General features: G+C 36.8%; 1 long non-coding RNA gene across 15 annotated transcripts in view; it reads right to left on the bottom strand.

Moving 5' to 3' along the window:
* Window positions 1–17,994, bottom strand: part of LOC122231182 — a 251,927-nt gene that overhangs the window by 81,750 nt on the left and 152,183 nt on the right. The gene's annotated exons all lie outside the window — the stretch shown is intronic.

Here is a 17,994-nt window from a genome sequence, read left to right as displayed (position 1 = left end):
CTAATTATGTAAACCACCGAACTAGGATCTCCTCAAAGACAGAAAGTTGGTCTTGGTCATCTTTGTGAACCTGATATCTGGACCATTATAGTGGCAGTGAACATGAATACTATGTAATAAAAAATAAATTATAGGAAAAAATTGTATTTAATTAGCTACAGAAATCTGGTTATACTACAGGTCAGATCACTTTTCATTTGTACACATGTTCTAACACATAAAAAACTTACTATTTGCCCTCCATTTACTCTCACATACAACCCTATTTTTTCCTTCATAAAATTAAGCACAATTATAAATTAAATATGTACATTTCTGTTTATTTTGTTTAAATGTTAGATTGTCCTATGAGAGAAGTATCCATATCTCTTTTTCTTATTGCTGAATATTCAGTACTTAATACTACACCTAGAACAAAGTAGGCCCTCAATAGTAAGTGATAAATGTTGAATAAGTTGTCAAAACTCTTCAACATTGTATCAAAATGGAGTTATAGAGAATTTAACCCTTGCGCCAGTCAAGAAGTATCTATTGAAAACCCTGAAAAATAAATTAAGGGCTGTATATTTTACACTCTGTGAATCTGATAACTGTTAGTCTGTCCCATGCCTTGGAGGAGTCCTCAGTGTGAAGTCAATATAAACTTCAGTGTGATTACAGCAATGAAGTTGCATGTACATGGTCTACACCAAAATAGCTGAAGCTAATGTTGACCAAGTGGGGAATGGGATCCTTAGTCCCAGGGGAATGTGGAAGAGAGGGAAGCAATCTGACCCCTAGGAGCTACTATGTAAGTAAAGTGTCACTCCTTCACTACCATGTCTCCTTCTGTCCCTATAGTTGTGAGGACAAAAAGTCATTCTGAGACTAACCTTTGTCATAAAACTGGAGACTCCTGTGTACATCAACTATTGGTAAGACAGGCTGAAATCACTGTGATGTAGCTGCATCTCCTAATAACCTCTTCATCTAATTTTTAAAAAGTGATTCTAACATTTATTTTGAAATCCAACACTGGTGAAAGAATAAAGATTTTTCTTTATTTTTTTATATTTATATATATTTATAAAGAATAATTTTATATTTATAAATAACTTTATATTTATAAAGAATAAAAATTTTCCCTATTAGTGTGAACATATACCAGTATATATATAAACAGACTAACAGAAGAGGAAGTCAAGGAAGACTTCCATGTATATACAGGTGATTGATATATAATAGAGTTGGCATTTCAGATTAGTGAAAAAAAGAGCATTTCCATTAGGATGCTACAGATCAACTGTGTCTTCATGTTGAAAAAAATTTCCAAGTAGATTAAAGATCTTAATGTAAAGGGCACTTTACAGCTTTAAAAATAATTGTTTTAATTAAGGTAGAGGTCAATGTGCAGTAAAACTAATACTCTAAAATACATAAATCCTAAAAAGTATACTTTTATTAGTCTCTTAGTAACAGTTCCAAGGTGAGTGGTTCAGATTGTCAGGAAGCTCTGTTTGGTCAGGGACAGGTCTTATCATTGTGTTCCTCCTTATGCCTCGTCATATATTCCTTGTTGGAAAACCTGAAGCTTAGTCAGGAGCACTTTCATGTTCCAAGTCATGATGGGGCAAGATAGATAGTGCAAGTTCAAGGGAAGGGTCATGATGTTACCATTTAAGGTGCTCTTCATTCCTCTGGGTAGATCTGGACTTACACTTACTATCAGTTTCCTTCTGCCTAAAAGATTTCTTCAAACGTGTTTTGAACTCTAGGTCTACTGATGATGAATTCTTTCAGCTTTTGTATGTTTGAAAACGTTTTTATTTTGCCTCCCTATCTGACAGATATTTTTGTTGGGTATGGAATTCTAGGTTGACAGTTTTTTCTTTTAGTGCTTTAGTGATGTTGTTCCATCATCTCCTCCTGTATATTGTTTCCTATGAGAACACTGCTGTCGTGCTTATATTAATTCCTTCATATCTACTAGATCTTTTTCTGTCTTTTTCTAGTTTTGCAAAATTTATTTAAATATTTTTTTAATTAGTAAACTTATTTATTTTTGAGAGAAACAGAGACTGCACAAGTGAGTGAGGGGCAGAGAGAGAGAATCCCACAATGTGCAGAATGAGAGGGAGAGAGAGAGGGACAGAGAGTGTGGAGCCTGAGCTCACCTGAAGCAGGGCTCAAGCTCATCCGATGTGGGGCTCAAACTCATGAACTGTGAGATCATGACCTGAGCCAAAGTCAGGTGCATAACCAAGTAAGCCACCCAGGCACCCCTTGCAGAATTTAGTTATGATTTTCCTTGATGTTGTTTTCTTCATGTTTCTTGTGTTTGGGATTTGTTGAGTTTCTTGGATCTGTGAGTTTGTAGTTTTCTTCAGATTAGGAAGAATTTCAGCTATTTCTTATTCAGATATTTTTTCTATCCACCCCTCTATCCCAGAAACTCCAATTACATGCATATTGGGATACTTGAAGTATTTCCATGGAAGACAGATAATTTAATCATTTAAATTACTTTTTCTGTTTATTTTGGGTAACTTCTATTATAACTTCTTCAGATTTATTAATCTTTTCTTTTGTAATGTGTAATCTTTTGCTAACCCCATCCACTGCATGTTTAATCTCAGACATTTTGATTTTCCTCTCTAGAAGTTCAATTTGGGATTTTTCTCTTTCAGGCATCAAATTAACTTTTCAACATATGGAATTTAGTTAAAATAACTATTTTAAAACTCTTGTCTGCTAATACTAACATCTATTAGTCTATTTCAGTTTTGATTGGTCTTTTTCATCATTATGGGTAATATTTTTCAGCTTTGCTGCAAGCTAGTAATTTTTGGTTGAATGTTCAGTATCACAAATTTGACTTTATTGAGTGGGGATATTTTTTATATCCTTGTACATATTCTTGAGTTCTGTCTATGGATGTAGTCAAGTTCCTTGGAAACAATTTGTGGTCTTTTCAAGTCTTGCTTTTTAGGATTTGTTAGGCAAGTCTTGAGCAGTGTTTCATGTAGGGCTAATTATTCTCCACTACTGAGGCAAGAACACCCGGAGTACTGTACCCAGTGCCCATGATTTATGAGGTTCTCAGGTCTTCCTGATGGGAACAGGCAATTTTTTCCAGGTCCTTTGTGAGTGCCAGGAACTTTTTCCTCTAGTCCTTCCGGGTGTTTTTCCCTATTGAGACAAGGGAATCTTCTCACATAGAAACAATAATCAATGTTGTGCAGAACATATAGGTGGCTCCTTGGAAGAATGTTGGTGGTCTTTGTGCAACTCTCTCCTTACTGGTTCCCTGTCTGTGACCTCCAGCTTCCTTGGTCTCCCCAGATTGAGCTCCACCTCTCTGACTATAGGAATTTGTTCAATGCCTCCTGGTTTGCTTCTCCTTGCACCACAGTCTGGATATTCCCAAAGCAACATACCAGGGAAATCCTATGATTCATCTTATTTGTTTCCTATCTCTCAGGGATCACTGTTTTCTATTGCCTAGTGGCCAGTGTCATAAAAACTGTTCTATTGTACTTTTTCCTCTGGATTTTTAATTGTTTAAGGTAGAAGTATGAATCCAGTCTGTTATTCCATTTGAAGTGGAAGCAGAGATAGTACTTTTAAAAAAATTGTCAACGTTTGTTCATTTCTGAGAGATAGAGACAGAGACAGAGACAGAGCATGAGTGGGGAAGGGCAGAGACAGAAGGAGACAGAATCTGAAGCAGGTTCCAGGCTATGAGTTGTCAGCACAGAGCCCAATGCGTGTCTGAAACTCACAGATGGCAAGACCATGACCTGAGCCAAAGTCAGTCACTTAACCGATTAAGCCACCCAAGTGCCCCATACTTTTTTTTTTTTAAGAAACCTGTCAGAAAAATGTATGCATATTTTTTTTCTTTTTTTTTTTTTTGAGAGACAGAGAAAGGTGCTCACACAAGTAGGGGAGGGGCAGAGGAAGAAGAAGAGAGAGAATCCCAAGCAGGCTCTGTGCTGTCAGCATGGAGTCTGACATGGTGCTCCATCTCACCAACCATGAGATCATGACCTGAACCAAAATCAAGAGTCAGATGCTTAACTAACTGAACTACCCTACCCAGGTGCCCCACAGGCCTGGTTCTGATGAGCGATTATCTATTTGGATTTAAAAAGGTAAAGAAGAAGATAGAAGAAGAAAGAAGAAGAAAGAAAGAAAGAAAGAAAGAAAGAAAGAAAGAAAGAAAGAAAGAAAGAAAGAAAGAGAAAAAAAGAAAAAGAGAAAAAAAGAAAACTGCTGAATGGCAATAGTCCTTTTAAACAAGATAATTATAAAGCACCTTCTCTCAGGTTAGAAAGCATTTTGCAATATTATTATATTTCTTTGGGTTTGCTTTTATGAGGCCTATTTATATTAAATTACTTTGTGTAATGAAGGCTTGCCTAAAAAACATTTCAGATGCTAAGATTGTCAGTTTGGACCTGTGATCACTGTATTGATCTTTTTATGCAGGAGGCAAGATACATCTCACAGCCTCTTTACTCTGTGTGTTTTGTTTGAGAAAAAGACTCTATACCCACCACACACTACACAGAAGGCTTGTATAGTTCCACTGCTGCCTCCTGTCAAAAGACCTGAGGGTTTTTTAAATGAAGTTATCAGAATTAGAATTATTATAACCTAAAAAATGCTAGCAATAAAAACCCTGATATCCTTGGGCGGGGTGGATGGAGAAATGGTCATTTAAACAAACGATTTCTCTTAGAGGGCACAAAACATCCTGCACAAAATATCACCAAACATGCACAAAAATATCAATAACCACACAAATAGCACAAATTTGCTGTCATTGTGTCTATCATACAATGAAACAAAACTCAGAGAATTATTTAATTTTGGAAGGAGATACTATTGACAAATTATAAACTGAGTCATCAGACTCTCTTTTCATTTCTTTTTTAAGTTTGTTTATTTATTTTGAGAGAGAAAGAGAGAAAGAATCCCAAGCAAGCTCTGTACTGTCAGCACTGAATCCTGATGCAGGGCTTGAACTCATGAAATCATGACCTGAGCCAAAGTCAGATGCTTAACCAACTGAGCCACTCAGGCACCCATCTTCTGCATTTCTTTTGACAACTTACTTAGATTTCCCCAAAATTGGGAAGGATAGCAAGAAGTGTTGCCTATGTAAAGAAGGGAATGATTGCCTCACTCAGAATATGTCAGGAACATCGAGCAGTTAGACAAAATAGATACATTCAACTCTCAATGATGAATTTAGATTCCTTTCAGCAAGACTTAACATCATTTAAATAATTTAACCACTCAGAAACATTGGCATCCATCTGCCCAGGATGTCCTCACTAAAGAAGGTCATTTTGCACTAAACCAGTGGTTGTTAACTAGGGACATTTGTGCCCTTCAGTGAACATCTGACAATGTCTTGAGACATTTTTTTTATTTTCACAACTGGGATGGGGAGCTGCTTCTATTCTTTTCATCTATTCAGTTGAGCTAAAGATGCCTAGGACAGCCTCCCCACAACAGAGAATTTTCCAGTCCAAAGTGGCAATGGTGCAGAATCTGAGAAATGGTGCAGAATCTGCCCTACACAGGCTTCTGTCACCCTATAGGTACTTAGTAGACCAGCACACACACGAAATAATAAATGCTTTAATCAGACCAAAGCCTTGATGCGTAACACTAGACTTCACTTTTCAGAGAACATTTATGAAAACAAATAGTGTTCACCCTAGGGATTTATTGAAAAACACAGTAACTTTTGGATCCATCCTGAGGTTAGGATACCTGTTACCCAATCTCCTCTATCTACCTGAAATGTGTGAAAGACTGCAAAGCTCTGGGAAACATCAGAGTCCCCACTCATCAAAAGATGCAGTTATTCTCCTAATACTTCACTGATTATTCATCTGCTGAGGCACATAAACAAGTGCATTTTAAGATAATATCTCTCCCACGGTGCCTAAAAATAGAAGGCTTATAGGGTTAGACCTCGGTTAGCCAAAACTGGTTTCGTCAAGAAGGAATCTTTGGGTTGGGAGAGCAGCACGGATTCATTAGTTGAGCCCTTCATTTTACAAATAAATTCAAGTCCAGAGGAGCACAATGAAAAAGAGCAATTAGCCCACAGGGGGCGCTCGTGCAAGTTCCCTTCCCATACCTCATGGCGCCCATGGTGGTGTTTATGTGTCAAGGACCCCTTTATAGTTCAGTAAATAGATGGACTAATTCCCGAACGTCCGAATCAGACTGAAACCATGATTAACAGGAGTTAGGAGCTAGCAAGTTATGAAAATCAAATACCAATTTGTGTTGAAATAGTCCCGCTGGAGCAAGACAGAATTTCCAAATTAAAACAGCAGGTCTATAGTAGGAAGAAGAAAGACTTCTGTAGAAAGAGCCAGTTATCTGTGTAATTGTGTTTGTATTTAAGTATCATTCTTAGATTTATGTAATTAAGATTTTAAGCTTTTAAAAATAGTTAATTGGGGCGCCTGGGTGGCTCAGTTGGTTAAGCATCCGACTTCAGCTCAGGTCATTATCTCAGGTTCATGAGTTGGAGCCCTAGGTCATGTTCTGTGCTGACAGCTCAGAGTATGAAGCCTGCTTCGGATTCTGTGTGCGTGTCTCTCTCTGCCCCTCCCCAGCTTGTGCTGTCTCTCTCTCTCAAAAATAAACAAACATTAAAAATTATTTTAAAAATAGTTAATTAACTGTTTTAATAGCCAGGAGACCAAAACCATTGCTCACATTGTTAAGAAACAGGGAAGAAAACAAGTACTTCATTCTTCTACCAGTATTAACATGCATAAGTTTCATCATAAAATTTTTCACTAATAAAAGGAAATAAATGAAATGGATTTTCACATTTTTGTCTTATTTTATTAATAACCAATATTTCCCTGACAAGAAAATATCACTTAATGTTTTACATTTTGATTTTAAAAGTTCAAGATTCTTAGGCAGAATACAATCAACTCATATAACCTCTGTAGGTTTTTACAATTTCTCCTAATTTCTCCATGTGCAGGAAAGCAGGGAGAAATCATCTCTGTAGATACATGGCATTTTTCCTTCTATCACGGGACTCAGACTCCAACTGATGGTGTCAAAATGTCATAGTCTCAAGTAATATGCCTGGACAAATACCACTTTGGCAAAATGGCTGTTTACTCTAAACATTACAGAAGTACCACTCATAGATAAATTTCAATTTACAGAAAATACTAGACAAAAAAAAAAAAAAAATGGTTCTCATCACCGGTATGGTAACATATAATTTCAGACACAAGATACATGGTGACTTTTATAAAATAAAATGGTGACATTTTAAATAACTGGTACTTTAGAGTTAGGGGAGAAAGTGAGTTGGTAGTCTTGTTTGTGGTGTTTTGGTGGGGAAGGATAGGACCTTACAAAAGATGATTAGGAGGGCATGCCTGGAATCCTACAAAGGGTACCACTGGCAATGTTATCAGAGACTGCAGGGGAAGGGGAGGGCACTGTGGTTCAGCTTCACTGTCACCTTCTCACAGGGCACTGATAACCATGTATTTAAATACATTCGTTGCTAATAAAAGACTTAAATATGACTGAACTTGTAGGAGTATTATTACTAAGGCCTCTAGGTGGAATCTGAAATTTACCTTTGTAAATTCAGAAAAAAATACTTTAAGAATTATTTTTGAAAGGAAGAAACTGATTTAAGGCAGTTGACCTACTTGAGTTAAATATGCGTGTATTTAGGAATAACCAGCATATAATTTAGCAGTTGAAAAACACGGCATTTTGTGCCAGAAATACGGACACTGGTAAATCATTAACAAAGTGCTATGCTTTAAACACATACAGAACTGCTCATTATACTAAAGATTAATAGCAGAATTGAAAGTTAAGATTTTTTTTTTTAATTTAAGAAGGTGATTGATACCATCTCCTAAGAGCATTTGATTTTTCATTCTGATATGCAGAAAAGAATTAGAAACCTTTTTCTCTCTTTTTTTTTTAATATGAAATTTATTGTCAAACAGGTTTCCACACAACACCCAGTGCTCTAGAAACCTTTTTCTCAAGAAACATCCAGTCTTTGGCTATGTAACCCATGATGCTAAGGGAATACTTACTTTACAAATCACATCTATAACATTTATCAAATCATTCTATTAAATACATCTATATTGTTTAATTGCACAGGTTGAAATCTCCTTCTGATATCACAAAGGCATTCCTTATTAGTGGCTCATTTTTTTTTAATGACAAAGTATGTTAATTGCTAAAACTTCAAAGCCCTTAAAAGTTTCTGTTTTGAGACTACCACTAAAAAATATTGCTACTGACCAATTCTCTCTGTTAAGTGATGAAAATCATCTGTCAAAATGCAAATCTTAACAAGAGATAATCTGGAGCAAATTTCTAGTCTAAAAGAATCTTTATAATATTGTGGATTCAAAAAAGTGATTTAAAAAAAGCTGAAATATGTAGAAATGGCATAAAGGGATTTACAAAGAATTCTAATAGTAAGGAGTGTGTATTCATCAATTTATAAATCAATCCATCTAAACTAAAAAATTTATATTCGTTTTTTTAATATTTTTAATATTTTAATCTATGTATTTGTAACTTATTCTCAAGACCAAGCACCAAAGTCAACCAATAGAATAACTTTCCTTTCAACAGAAATAGCCTGAAAGTTGAGCCCTTTTAATAATAATCTGGGAGATGCACAATTTGAAAGAACAGAAAATCCCTCAAAAGAAATGTAAAATGCAAAATGTGAGAACTCCTTTGCCCCTTGCCCATTCCTTCCCTTCAGCTCCTTTCCCTTCCTTTCCTTCTAAAGGTTATTAGGTAACAATTCAATCTCAAGCACTTGCTAGGCATTGTGGAAGAAAGGAAGGACAGAAAGACTCTTCACTTCCTTCAAGGAACCTGAAATCTTACAAAATTAAGGGAAGGTAGAAACTTTATTTCTTAAGAAAAGTACATGTGGTCAACAAATATCACCTTCAAGATTTGAGATATTAACATTACTACTTTACAAAAACTGAACTTAAATTTGAAAATATATGATCTTCCACTTAGATACTACTTAAAACAAATAAAGTACTTAAAACAAATAAAGTTCCTCTATGATAAAATGGCATATATTATGATGTCCATGATTACTGTTGATAACTGAACTTCTTCAGTGAAAATTTAGTTTATTTTACATCTCAAAAGATTTCTATATCTCAGAAAATGCACTTGATAGATGTGTAAGTAAAAAAAATGTTGAGGTTAATTACTAAACATTAATAATTACCCACTTTTATAAGCCATTATCTTTTTTTTTCTTTATAAGAATTGATAGCATGGACAAGTTTATCCGCCAAATGAAAGTAAAGTAACAAAATTAAATTCTTGAGTTACAATGTAGAACTCTTGGCCACAAGTAAGAACCAACTGCGGAGATTTAGAATTGCTGTTTTGGTTCTCACTTCCAGAGGTTTTGATTTAATGAGTCTGGAATGAGACATGGGGCTTTTAACTCCCTCTAGGGTTTCTAACGTGCATCCAAAGTTGAGAACCACCAAGTGTAGGACATCATTTTGGTTTCTGCCGGAGCCAAGTAGTTTAAACAGCCCAACCCTTTCCCAGCAAATGGTTTTAGCCAGCACTGTGTAAATACTTTCATATGCATTCACACATACATAACACCTTTCAGTTTTGAGAAGGAAACACAATATTCTCTCTTGCTCCCAGAAGACAACATTCCTGTATGTTGAAGACTTTTGAAAACAATAAGAATATATGTTTAATTAAAATATTAGCAAATTGTGTAGAACTGTGAATACCCCTCAGACTTCAGGCATTTCAGTTGGTTAGAGACAGAAGTTTCTTTGAGAAACCTCAGCACATCTGTTTTTGGGTGGGTGGCAACCCATGCTCATATATAGTGTTTTATAGAGTCTACATGGCTAGGACCAGTAGAACTGTCAAGAGAAACAAACTCATCTGGGAGTGTTGGTCATTAGAGCAAACCTAGGACAAGCATGGTGGCTGGGATGGAGGGCGCTGTAGGCTTATGGATGCTGAAAGCAGTGTTGTCTCTTTGGAAGTTGTCATAGACCAGAATCTGACCCATCACTTACTTGCTCAATGACCCTGGACAAATTACTTCTCTAACATCTTGCCATCTATAATGCAGAGATACTGTACCAGCTTAGGTACATACTAAGTGTTGGCTCATATCCAACATGAAACATTAGATTATTAACTTGTACTAGGAAAATATTTTTTAAATTTTCTCATAGTGCAAGGGCTGGGGAATTTCCAGGTTCACAGACCTTATTCCACAGATACAGAAACAAAAGGGTAAATGGCCTACTAAAGAAAGCAACTTGTAAGGATGAGAGTCCAAATGAAAACATAATTCTTATGCTTTCTGCCAAACTGGTCCCTGCATCCTAACATCTTGGTATTTCTTTCTCAATTCTTTTTTTTTCATTACTATAGAAGAAAATGCACAATGATAATTTATATTTCTACAAACGTCCATAAAATCTGCTTAGTTATACAGCAATATCAAAGGACTAAAACTAGGGAAATTATTTTCTGAAAAATTCTTAAAAATATTCTGCAAACTAACACCTACAATAAAATTCAAATACAACAACCATCATCATAAATAAGCCTAAGGAGACATGACTATTAAATGCAATTTGCTATCCTTGATGGCATCTTGGGGAAAAAGGACAGGAGAAAATTAAGGAAATCTGAATAAATTATAGATTTTACTTAATAGTAATGCACCAGGAGGAGCCAAGATGGCAGAACAGCATGTAAGGTTTTTGTTTTTTTTTTTTTTTTTTTTTTTATCTCGCATCCATGAAAGACAGCCAGATCAACACTAAACCATTCTGCACACCTAGAAAACTTATTTGAAGATAACACAACAATCTGCACAACCTGAACCACAGAAATCAGCAGGTACACAGCATGGAGAGGTGAACTAGGGGAGAGAGCAGCCATGGAGGGCTGGGAGCTGTTTTTGCGTGCAGAGAGGACAGAGATGGGGATGGGGGAGAGTACAGGAAAAGCACCCCCCCCCCAAAAGCAGCTATAGAGAAAGTGGAAAAGTGGAAACAGCCACAGGCACTGAACTAAAAAGGGAGAAAGGAGAAAGGAGAGGGTTTAAATACCATTAAGACTATAAACAGGGGGAGTGCAGAGTCTGAAACTCCACAGCTCAATACTGGCAGTGCTCTGGTGGGAAGGGCTAATCCCCAGGAGCAGAGTGGGGTCCAGGTGTCTTCGGGCCACATAGGGAAAGGCGGTTCCCCTGCTGGGAGGACACCTAATAGAGGCTATGTGACTTCCCAAAGGCAAAGGCCTCAGTGGACCTGGGAGAACAACCACATTCACTGGGGCTGGAACAAGGATATTAAGAGGGAAGCCTGGCGCGAGGTGTGTGTTGTGATTTGTCATAATTCCTGAAACACTGCTGCTACACGATCGTGCAGACTTTTTCGGGGAGGGGGGGGGGCCTGGCAAGCGGCCACAGTTTCCGGGCCTCAGCAGCAGCATGGTCCCGCAAACGTTCCTGGGTGTGACCAGCACCTGGCCATTGCTCGGTGAGACCCTCCCATAGATGGGCAGGACGTGTCAAAGCCGCAGTTCCTCAGAAATAAGGGGTGGGGAAGAAGAGCCACATCTGAGATAAAAGTCAGGAGGGAGGCTCTGCCTGGGGCAGGGAGTTGATGGAAGCTGAAGACAAAGGACAGTGTGGAAGTGGGGAGTGGATGGAAGCTGAAGACAAAGGACAGGTGTGTGACTGCTGAAAGGGAAGAGCACAGAATTCTGATACTAGAGACAGGGGTAGCTGGGTGAAGCTATTATCACCGCTTCTGTGCATGTGCACACACACCTACAAGCGCCACAACAATCCACCCCAGTAAGCTAACAATGCCACCTAGTGGAGAACAGAGCCATTGCACTAAACCCCATCCAACTGGGTGAACCTCGCTCTTCAGGAACAAAAGACTCTCTGCCTGCTTAGTTTATAAACCATAAAGCACTTCACAGTTTGACTTCGAGGGGAAAACGAAGTAATTTCAGTTGTATTTCAGTCGTATTTCAGTTTGTTCGCCAGTCCATCTATTCAATTTATTTTTGTCTTTTCATCTTTTTCTTTATTCTTGAATACAGAAAAAGAAAAAATTTGTTTAGTTTCAATTTTTATTAAAAATATTTTTATTTTTTTCTACTTTATATTACTTTTGTGTAAATTTTTCAAATTCTATTTTACTTCCATCATTTCATTTTATTCTACTTCAGTGTATTCATTTTTTCAAATTTTCAAACAATTTCCCTTTTTTTCCTTTTGCCTTTTTTGTCTACTCTATCAAGCCCCTTTCAACACCCAGACCAAAAAACACCTAGGATCTAGCATCATTTATTTGATTTTTTTTGTGTGTTTGTTTTTAATTTTTTAGTTTTAATTTTGTTAATTTTAGTTTTAATTTTTTTACCTAATTCCTTTGTACCCTTAAAAATGATGAAACAAAGGAATTCACCCCAAAATAAAGAGCAGGAAGAAATGACAGCCAGGGACTTAACCAACACAGATACAAGCAAGATGCCTGAACCAGAATTTATAATCACGATAATAAGAATAGTAGCTGGAGTTGAAAATAGATTAGAATCCCTCTCTGTGGAGATAAAAGAAGTAAAAGCTAGTCAGGATGAAATAAAAAATGTATAAGTGAACTGCAATCTAGAATGAATGCCATGGCAGCAAGGATGGATGAGTCAGAACAGAGAATCAGCAACAGAGAAGACAAACTTATGGAGAACAATGAAGCAGAAAAAAAAAAAGAGGGAGACTAAGGCAAAAGAGCATGAGGTAAGAATTAGAGAAATCAGTGACTCCTTAAGAAGGAACAACATCAGAATCACAGGGGTCCTAGATGATGGAGAGAGAGAAAAAGGGGTAGAAGTGTTATGTGAGCAAATCATAGCAGATAACCTTCCTAACCTGGGGAAAGACACAGACATCAAAATCCAGGAAGCACAGAGAACTCCAATTAGAGTCAACAAAAACCAACCATCAATAAGGCATATCACAGTCGAATTCACAAGATACTCAGGCAAGGAAACAATCATGAAAGCAGCAAAAAAAAAGTCCTTAACCTACAAGGGAAGACAGATCAGGTTTGCAGCAGACCTATCCACAGAAACTTTGCAGGCCAGAAAGGTATGGCAGGATATGTTCAATGTGCTGAATCAGAAAAATATGCAGCCAAGAATTTTTTATCCAGCAAGGCTGTCATTCAAAATAGCAGGAGAGATAAAAAGTTCCCCAGATAAACAAACCTTAAAGGAGATTGTGACCACTAAACCATCCCTGCAAGAAATTTTAAGAAGGACTCTCTGAGGGAAAAAAGATGAAAAAAACAAATAAAGACCAAAAGCAACAAATACTAGAAAGAACCAGAAACCACCACCAGAAACTCCAACTCTACAAGCAACATAATGGCAATAAATTCATATCTTTCAGTACTCACTCTAAACTTCAAAGGACTAAATGCTACAATCAAAAGACATAGGGTAACAGAATGGATAAGAAAACAAGATCCATCTATATGCTGTTTACAAGAGACCCACTTTAGATCTAAAGACATCTTCAGACTGAAAGTAAGGGGATGGAGAACCATCTATCATGCAAATGTTCAACAAAAGAAAGCCAGAGTAGCCATACTTATATGAAACCATCTAGACTTTAAAATAAGGAGTGTATCAAGAGAGGCAGAAGGGCATTATATCATAATTAAGGGAAAAATACACCAAGAAGACCTAACAGTTGTAAACATTTATGCACCAAATGTGAGAGCACCCAAATATATAAATCAATTAATCACAAATATAAAGAAACTAATTGATAGTAATACCATCACAGTAAGGGATTTCAACACCACACTTACAGCAATGGACAGATGATCTAATCAAAAAATCAAAAAGGAAACAATGGCTTTGAGTGACATGCTTGACCAGATGGACTTAACAGACATATTCAAAACATTTCATCCTAAAGCAGCAGAATATACTTTCTTCAGTGCAAATAGAATGTTCTCCAGAATATACCACACGCTGGGACACAAATCAGCCCTCAACAAGTACAAAAAAATAAATATCATACCATGCATATTTTTAGACCACAACGCTATGAAACTCTAAATAAACCACAAGAAAAAATTTGCAAAGATAACAAATACTTGGAGACTAAAGAACATCCTACTGAAGAATGAATGGGCTAAACAAGTTAAAGAGGATATTAAAAAGTACATGGAAGCCACTGAAAATGATAGCACCACAGCCAAAAACCTCTGGAATGCAGCAAAGATGGTCATAAGAGGAAAGTATATAGCAATCCATGCCTTCCTAAAGAAGGAAGAAAGGTCTCAGATACACAACCTAACATTACACCTTAAAGACCTGGAAAAATAACAGCAAATAAAACCCAAAACCAGCAGAAGACAGGAAATAATACAGATTAGAGCACAAATTAATGCTATCGAAACCAAAAAGAAAAAACGAAAAGAAAAAAAAAGTGGAAGAGATCAATGAAACCAGAAGTTGGTCCCTTCAAAGAATTAATAAAAGTGATAAACCCCTAGCTGGTTGGACCAAAAGGAAAAAGGAAAGGGCCCAAATAAATAAAATCAAGAATGAAAGAGGAGAGATCACAACCAACACAGCAGAAATAACAACAATAATATGAGAATATTATGAGCAATTATATGCCAATAAAATGGGTAATCTGGAAGAAATGAACAAATTCCTAGAAACATATACACTACCAAAACTGAAACAGAAAGAAATAGAACATTTGAACAGACCCATAACCAGTAAGGAAATCGAGTTAGTAATCAAAAATCTGCCAAAAAACAAGAGTCCAGGGCCAGATGGCTTTCCAGCGGAATTCTACCAAACATATAAGGAAGAGTTAACACTTATTCTCTCGAAACTGTTCCAAAAACTAGAAATGGAAGGAAAACTTCCAAACTCTTTCTTTGAAACCAGCATTACCTTGATTCCAAAACCAGACAGAGACCCCACGAAAAAGGAGAACTATAGACCAATTTCCCTGATGAACATGGATGCAAAACTCCTCAACAAGATTATTAGCCAACCGGATCCAACAATACATTAAAAAAATTATTCACCACGACCAAGTGGGATTTATACCTGGGATGCAGGGCTGGTTCAATATCTGCAAAACAATCAATGTGATTCATCACATCAATAAAACAAAGGACAAGAACCATATGATCCTCTCAATAGATGCAGAGAAAGCATTTGACAAAATACAACATCCTTTCTTGATAAAAACCCTCAAGAAAGTAGGGATAGAAGGGTCATACCTCGAGATCATAAAAGCCATATATGAATGACCCAATGCTAATACCATCCTCAATGGGGAAAACTGAGAGCTTTCCCCCTAAGGTCAGGGACAAGACAGGGATGTCCACTCTCACCACTGTTATTTAACATAGTATTGGAAGTCTTAGCCTGTGCAATCAGACAACACAAAGAAACAAAAGGCATCCATATTGGCCAGAAGGAGGTCAAACTTTCACTCTTCACAGATGACATGATACTCTATATGGAAAACCCAAAAGATTCCACCAAAAAACTGCTAGAACTGATTCATGAATTCAGCAAAGTTTCAGGATGTAAAAGCAATGCACAGAAATCAGTTGCATTCCTATACACCAACAATGAAGTGACAGAGAAATCAAGGCATCGATCCCATTTATAATTGCACCAAAAACCATAAAGTACCTAGGAATAAATCTAACCAAAGAGGTAAAAAATTGATACACTGAAACTATAGAAAGCTTATGAAATAAATTGAAGACAACACTAAAAAATATAAAAGTATTCCACACACCTGGATAGGAAGAACAAATATCGTTAAAATGTCGATACTACCCAAAGTAATCTACATAGTCAATGCAGTCCCTATCAAAATAACACCAGCATTCTTCACAGAGCTAGAACAAATAATCCTAAAATTTGTATGGAACCAGAAAAGACCCCAAATAATCAAAGCAATCTTGAAAAAGAAAACCAAATCAGGAGGCATCACAATCCTGGACTTCAAACTGTACTACAAAATTGTAATCATCAAGACAGTATGGTGCTGGAACAAGAACAGACACTCAGATCAATGGAACAGAATAGAGAACCAAGAAATGGACCCACAAATGTATGGCCAACTAATCTTTGACAAAGCATGAAAGAATATCCAATGGAATAAAGACAGTCTCTTCAGCAAGTGGTGCTGGGAAAAGTCGACAGTGACATGCAGAAGAATGAACCTGGACCACTTTCTTACGCCATACACAAAAATAAACTCAAAATGGATGAGAGACCTCAATGTAAGACAGGAAGCCATCAAAATCGTTGAGGAGAAGGCAGGCAAAAACCTCTTTGATCTTGGCCGCAGCAACTTCTTACTCAACACATCTCCAGAGGCAAGGGAAACAAAAACAAAATTGAACTATTGGGACCTCATCAAAATAAAAAGCTTCCACACAGCGAAGGAAACAATCGGAAAAACTAAAAAGCAACTGACAGAATGGGAGAAGATGTTTGCAAATGACATATCAGATAAAGGGTTGGTATCCAAAATCTATTAAGAACTTATCAAACTCAACACCCGAAAGACAAATAATCCAGTGAAGAAATGGGCCAAAGACATGAATAGACACTTCTCCAAAGAAGACATCCAGGTGGCCAACCGACACATGAAAAAATGTTCAACTTCACTCTTCATCAGGGAAATACAAATCAAAACCACAATGAGATTCCACCTCACACCTGTCAGAATGGCTAACATTAACAACTCAGACAACAACAGATGTTGGCAAGGATGCAGACAAAGAGGATCTCTGTTGCATTGCTGGTGGGAATGCAAGCTGGTGAAGCCACTCTGGAAAACAGTATGGAGGTTCCTCAAAAAATTAAAAAGAAAACTACCCTACAACATAGCAATTGCACTACTAGGTATTTATCCACGGGATACAGGTGTGCTGTTTCGAAGGTGCACATGCACCCCAATGTTTCTAGCAGCATTATCAACAATAGCCAAATTATGGAAAGAGCCCAAATATCCACCGATGGATGAATGGATAAAGAAGAAGTGGTATATATATACAATGGAGTATTACTTGGCAATAAAAAAGAATGAAATCTTGCCATTTGCAACTACGTGGATGGAATTAGAGCATATTATGCTAAGCAAAATTAGTCAGAGAAAGACAAAAATCATATGACTTCCCTCATATGACGCTTTAAACCCAGAACAGATGAACATAAGGGAAGGGAAGCAAAAATAATATAAAAACAGGGAGGGGGACAAAACATAAGAGATTCTTAAATATGAAGAACTGAGGTTCACTGGAGGGATTGTCGGGGGGGGATGGGCTAAATGGGTAAGGGGCATTAAGGAATCTACTCCTGAAATCACTGTTGCACTATATGCTAATTTGGATGTAAATTTAAAAAATAAAAATTAAAAGAAAATAATAGTGCATCCATCTGTGTTTATTATTATAACAACAATGTCATGCTGTTGTTTGGTGAAAACTGCATGTAGACTATTTGGGAACTCCTTGCACTAATTTTGCACATATTCTGAAAATCTAAAACTATTATAAAATAAAAAGTTATTTCAAAATGTAAATCATATGATCCTCCACCAATAAAAGGGCACATTTTCACAGTTTTTTTAATGTTTACTAGTGTTACATATCCTAGTCATGTTGTGTTATTACTGTTGTTACCAACATTTATTCCATTTGGGCATTAGATGGCGCTCATGTTCATTTTACTGACCAGGTTGGCTTCTCAATATCTCTAATAGGTGTCTCACCTGGCGACATTTCTGGAAGATTTAGCCCAATATTCATTTTAAAGTTAAATTGTTTGAAAACAAAGTTAACCCCATAACAAAGTTTAAAGAAACCTTAC

This window comes from Panthera tigris, chromosome D1, assembly GCF_018350195.1.
Source record: "Panthera tigris isolate Pti1 chromosome D1, P.tigris_Pti1_mat1.1, whole genome shotgun sequence".
Lineage (NCBI taxonomy): Eukaryota > Metazoa > Chordata > Mammalia > Carnivora > Felidae > Panthera > Panthera tigris.
This window is presented reverse-complemented; position numbering and strand designations above follow the sequence as displayed.